Source organism: Neolamprologus brichardi, chromosome 16 (genome assembly GCF_056152115.1).
Source record: "Neolamprologus brichardi isolate AB-2024 chromosome 16, ASM5615211v1, whole genome shotgun sequence".
NCBI classification, from domain to species: Eukaryota; Metazoa; Chordata; class Actinopteri; order Cichliformes; family Cichlidae; genus Neolamprologus; species Neolamprologus brichardi.
Window position 1 is genome coordinate 199,991 of NC_142119.1, and position 6,294 is coordinate 206,284.

Sequence of the window (6,294 nt, forward strand, 5' to 3'; positions counted from 1 at the left end):
GCACCTTGCAGAACAGTTTAGTGTGGAAGAGGTGGTTGACAAAAATGGACAAACATAAGCAGAAAGGTGGAGCTGAAAATCTGAGAAAATAGAAGAGAAACTACAAACAAATCCAGTAAAATGTGTCAGATTTACTGACATATAAACAATGGACCATCAGTAGTACCAGTAACAACTAGTAAGAAAGAAGCCTTCACAGTCACTAATGGTTGCTGTTACTAGCACTGGAGAAGTGCAGCAGGAGATAGAGGGAGGTGTGAGGAACTTTGTAAGAAAGTAGATGGTGGGACATAATTAGGAAGGGAGAGTGTGGTGTGAATAAGTCACCAAAGATCATAATCTAGAGCAGGGGCGATTCTAGGATCAGAGCTTTGGGGGTGCTAAGCACCCAGAGAGCTGCCCAGCCAGGCAAGATAAACTTTACACGTCACAATGAGACTTCTTCCCTGTCTCTGTCACTTCCTGCATCCTTAAATGTCTCCAGTTGTCCCAAGATCTCTATAACTGTGTCCTTGGTGCATTTAAACCCCTGTTCCTCCCTGTCCTCATCGTCTGTTGTCTTTGTCTCCGTTATCAGTCATCATAATTTTACCATCTCTGTGCAAGTCTGCAAATTTATTTATTAAATCATAAGATTCTTAAATTTATCAAGTTTCTCTGTGCCTGGGTCCTCGTCACAAAACATGACATCACTGTTTTGTACATTTTAACACAACAGTAGAGTTGTGGCTGAACCACATAAAAATATATCATTAATTTTAACCTCCCCAATCCATTATAATGTTATGTTGGAATGTTGTTAAAAAGGGTCTAAAATGTTTCAACCCAGTTTGTTTAGCAGATTCTGTATAGCAGCTTTAATATGGGGAGAACACAACTTCCAGATTGTATGAATAAAATCTTTTCTTTTTCTTTTTGTCAGTTGAACAGTTTCTGTTGTGCCTGTCACTGTTCTCTGTCTGTTTTCTTACCTGGTTCTTCCTGTCTTTGTACTTTCTCCTCACATTCCCCTCTTTCCTCTCTCCCTCTTTGGACTGACAATCATACATAAATAGATTGTATTCAATTAGATGAAAATTTGCATTAATATGGAAAAATACTATTAAGATCACTAACAAAAAGTCCCCTCTCAGTGTACTTTCAACCAAAAGGCAAATAACCAAACCACATGAACATCTAATAAAAGATATACACATTGAAACACTGATCCAACATTATTCTTGATTGATGGATCATTTGATTTTACACTTTTACCTGAATGTGGCTCCTTTTAAAAGAACAAACAAACAACTTCCTTATATCCATTATGAACCTGGCTGTCTCTCTGTACACAAACGCACGCGCGCGCACACACACACGCAGACACAACAGGAGTTATAAGGTTAATGGGCATTCAGTCAGTTAGTATCCATTTCTAACAGGACAGTGGTAACAACAGCAGGCTGTGGACAATTTTAAGTTTTAGATTTTAAATGGGTTATATAAATTTCAATGGGAGCAACACGAGGGTCAAATGTCGCTGATTTTACTACAGAGCAGGGCGGATTATAGGGTAGCAAACATCGTGGGAAAACACGTTTTCAACACTGCAGGTTACCTGGTGTAATGTTTTTCAGCTAAAAAGAAACATGGTCTGACTCCTACCTAACTATATAAAGAGTAACTGAAGGTTAAATGCAGCTAATATGTCCTGTTTTAAGCCAGATGCTCACACCTCCGCTCTGCTGCGTCTCAGCCACCATCGCTCTGGCAGCAACGGCGCTAGAGCCAGAGTAGGGGAGCTGGAACAAACCATTTTGGGAGGGGGGAGGGGTTATGTATACTTTTGTTGTTAAAATCTTACGTCTCAACCAAGTACTGAATGCTTTTTATATTTTTAGTAGTGTGTCACACAAACAGCAAATATTGTCAAAAAAAGGAAGAAATCTTTGGGGGTGCTTTGATTCATTTTGGGGGTGCTGAAGCACCCCCAAAAATGGGCTAAAATCGCCCCTGATCTAGAGCCATTTTATTGATTTAACATCACACCACAATACACACAAACCCTGAGTCCCCATGTTTTTAACTAGGCGGGCGTGATTAAGGATGCCGTGCAGGTGCATCCGCCCTCCCTGCACGGCACCGCAGACCACGCCCACCACATATCCCCATCGCCCGATTGAGGCCGGGGAGCCATCCGGCCGAACCTACTCCCCCACCGCGAGTAGGAGAGGGAATCAACCCAGACAGCGTGCCCCCCCTGGCCCCGGCCAAGCGACGGCGAGGTGCGAGTTCAGGTGGCCGCCCGCGAATCCAGCGGCGCAGGCCAAGCTGGTTCGGAAGTCGGACCCGTGGCAGGTGCACCCGGCGCGGCCGGCACAGTCGTGAGCCCCAGCTCACAGGTGGCTGGGCAGAGGTGTGGCGTGTACTGGCCTCTGGTGGTGGTGAGGCCAGTCTGGCGAGCACGGCGATCTCAAGCGTGGCGCACGCCTCGCTCGCCAGTTCCAATCGAGCAGGCTCCCCTGGCACGGGGACCTCCAGCTCCTTGCGCGGCCCCTCCGTCACCGCCGTCGCTCCCGGCTCGAGCAGCCCCTCCCGCGGCTCCTCTTCCTCCAGCCGGCGCAGACCCTCGCGCGCCTCGTCTGCCGCCTCCGGTTGGAGCGGCTCATCTACTGCTCCCGGCAGGAGCAGCCCTTCACCCGGCTGTTCCCCCCTCCTCCGGCAGGCGCAGATCCCCGCGCGCCTCGTCTGCCACCTCCGGCTGCTGAGGTGCCTCACACGTCTCCTCCACCGCTTCACTGTCCTCGGGACACACCTGTGGGGGTGGCGCCCAGGCCCAGAGCAGCGCCGCCAGCTCCCCAATCCTTTCCAGGTGGCGCTCGGACTGGTCCTGCAGCTCTTCCTGCTGGCGACGCACCTCCGCCGCCTGCTCCCGCTGGGCGGCCGCCATTTCGGCCACCCTCTGGGCCAGCTCCTCCATTCCCTGGCTCCGATAAGGACCCGCTGTGCCGCCTCCTGGGTTTCGGCACCAGTGTGGTGTGAATAAGGCACGGTGGGACCAAAGATCATAATCTAGAGCCATTTTATTGATTTAACATCACACCACAATACACACAAACCCTGAGTCCCCGTGTTTTTAACTAGGCGGGCGTGATTAAGGATGCCGTGCAGGTGCGTCCGCCCTCCCTGCACGGCACCGCAGACCACGCCCCACCACAGAGAGATTTAAGTAAGATAAATGGCTACCTTACTCACTGTTGATAGCTAAAGTGTAGGTTATTGTGGCATGGTGCACTACAACTAAGATCCATCCATCCATCCATTCGTTTCCACTTCTCCTTTTCAGGGTGGCGGGGGGTGCTGGAGCCTATCCCAGCTGTCATAGGGCGAGAGGCGGGGTACACCCTGGACAGGTCGCCAGTCTGTCGCAGGGCCAACACACAGGGACAGACAACCATTCGCACTCACATTCACTCGCACATTCATACCTAGTGGCAATTTGGATTTTCCAATTAACCTATCCCCACAAGCTGCATGTCTTTGGATGGTGGGAGGAAGCCGGAGTACCCGGAGGGAACCCACGCAAACACGGGGAGAACATGCAAACTCCACACAGAAAGACCTGATGGTGGCATTGAACTCAGGACCTTCTTGCTGTGCGGCAACAGTGCTAACCACCGTGCCACCGTGCTGCCCCTACAACTAAGATATCATTATTTATTTATTTTTTATTTTGACTGATGGTGGGCTGGACCATTCCTGGACCAAAAATGCTTTTTTTTACAAAACTAGTTAAAAATTGTCTAAATACTTTCAGTTTCCATAAAGTGATTAGTGTAGCTGTTCTCCCAGGTTTTAGAGTAAGGTTTAATGCAGAGGCCTTCATGAGAAAAACAATTTATGAGGGAGAGGGTGGAAGTTAGCAGGAAGTTATCTTTAGATGGGAACTTAGCATGCTAACATACAATATTCTCACTGAGGGATTTCTAAAAAACAAAAACACATAAAACTAAAACTAAATGTAAACCTAAAGCTGTGAAGTAATTTTGGAGGTAGCCAAGATTGAGAACTAAGTAGTAAAAATGGTTTGTAAAATTTGACTATTTGACCTATGATGATGTGCTTACTAGTGGCTAGCCACAGAGCTATAGTTAGACTAATATAAACACTTTTACTGTGAAGAATTAAACCCTAATTTTCCATTTTCCTTGTGCTAAAGTTCATTTTAAGGGTCCCTGAAAATAAAAAAGTAAAAATTCTATGACAGGAAAAAGATGCCAACAAAAGATCAAAGAAAATCTGAGATGATGTTCCACAATATGAGGTTACCCATCATTTGTTGCTGAATGGATCACTTATGAAAAATAATAGGTGCTCAGAACGAGCCAATGGGCTGTAGTTACACCTAGTTTTTAAACACTGAGCTTTGAAACGTGCTGCACGTGAAGAGAGCTGATAAAAAGAAGAGGCTGAGAGTGATGACTGAATAGTTTCAGGGGTTTTTTTTCCAAAGAAAAAAAAAGAGACAAAGAACTGCAGCACGATAAAAAAATGGAGTCTCATCCAACGCAGCAGATGCATCTATACATCACTGCTTAACAAGAGGATAGCAGCTTGGGGAAAAAACACCTTACAGGGTTGTTTTGTGGGGGAGGACAGCCGCGAGACGCTCCTCAACACAGGAAAACTTCATCTCCAGCTGGGATTTGTGCTGAAACTGTGTCGTCAGACTTAAAAGATGCATTTATATTTATACCTCTGACCTTCACAGTCTTCAGCCCCTTATTTTCTATATGAAGCAAAATTCTTCTGAATCAGTCGCTCAGTGCGGCTTGTTTTTAATCTGGGTGTTGAACAGATATTGAACATTTATTATATGACTGGGTATTGCATGCACATAACTCTGCGCACCTCACTAAAGTGCCAGCTGTAATAAAGATCGCCCATCCACAGGGTCAGCGGTGCTTGATGAGCGAAGAAATTACACCGTTCCTCATTTTGATGAATGGGCGGATTTCCTGTCATTATTATGTTCTGCCGTATTAGTTATTTTCATCAAGTGGATAAAGGCTGATGCATGCATTTTTCTCAATCATTCTGGTGTAAGTGCCTACTTATTGTTCCAATATATTGTGCAACTTAATAGGCTAAGGTGACATATATGTGTCAGACGATGAGTTAGGGTGAAATAAAAAGACCTAACAGGCTGTGATTTTATTGAACTGTATGTTTGGGAAGCTTAGTGGGGAAATATATTTTCTAATCACACTTCCTTTGGGTATTTAGGGTGTGATTCACACGTAATAATGAAAACTGTTACCAAATGTGTTCAGATTTTGCTCACTAATTGTATAATTACAACTATTGTGAACTCTATTGTATGTTAATAGATTGTTTCAGAGATTTGTAGGCCTGGAAACACTGACTGTTATTTTGTTACCATATTGATAGATCAACATGACAAATTCTGTATTAAAGCTTTAGATTTTTGTATTGAAATGAGTTCCAAAGAAGATTTTCTAGCTGTCGTAGAATGAATAACGGTTGTGTTTCATTTAGCTGCTTCTGTAACAGGGTCTTACTGTTAATACCAACCTAGGCAGCACAGAAACATCATTATTTGCAACACCATTGCCATTTCCTCAGAAGAGAAGGCAAAATGTCTGCTGTAAAAATGACCTCAACAGAAGCCTACCTTCTGCAATTCGGAGTGCCAGTGTTAACCGAGATGTTTCCAATGTTCACTAAATATAAATGGCTATCTAGATCAGCCAAATCAGTTTGGTTTACATCTTTGCGTAGAAGTCATAGACGACATTTTGGGTCTGTTGGCTTCATCTTAGGAATAACAGTGCATGCTGAAGTCTGAAGCAGATAGGGTGAGAGTCAGTTCCTCCAAGCTGGAGGAAAAAATGTAAATTTCCTCCCCTGGGTTGAGGAGGCTGTGAAAAGTGAAAGAATTCAAACAGGATCGTGTTCACGAGTGGAAGGTGGATCAACAGATTGCTGTAGCGTCAGCAGTAGTGCAGGCGTCTTACCTGACCATGGTTTAGAAGACAAAGCTGAGGTGAACTTTTTGACTTCTTTCCAACACCTTTTCTTATGAGCTCTGATAACAACACCAAGAATGAGGATTTGAGATTTTTCAGGCACACCCCACAGACCTCAAACTTCTATTCAAAATTATTTCAATGTTTAACACCTCCATAAACCTTGACTTGTGTTTACTGAGCTGCTCCTTCTATGACCAGAGTGTTCTTAGGATCATTATCCTGTTCAAAACATCCACCTATAATTCATCCTTAACTTTTGGAC

The 6,294-nt window shown here is 44.8% G+C and overlaps 1 pseudogene; it reads left to right on the plus strand.

Moving 5' to 3' along the window:
• The first annotated feature begins 205 nt into the window (after window positions 1-205).
• LOC148098086 (uncharacterized) lies at window positions 206-3,021 on the plus strand (annotated as a pseudogene).
• Window positions 3,022-6,294: the final 3,273 nt, after the last annotated feature.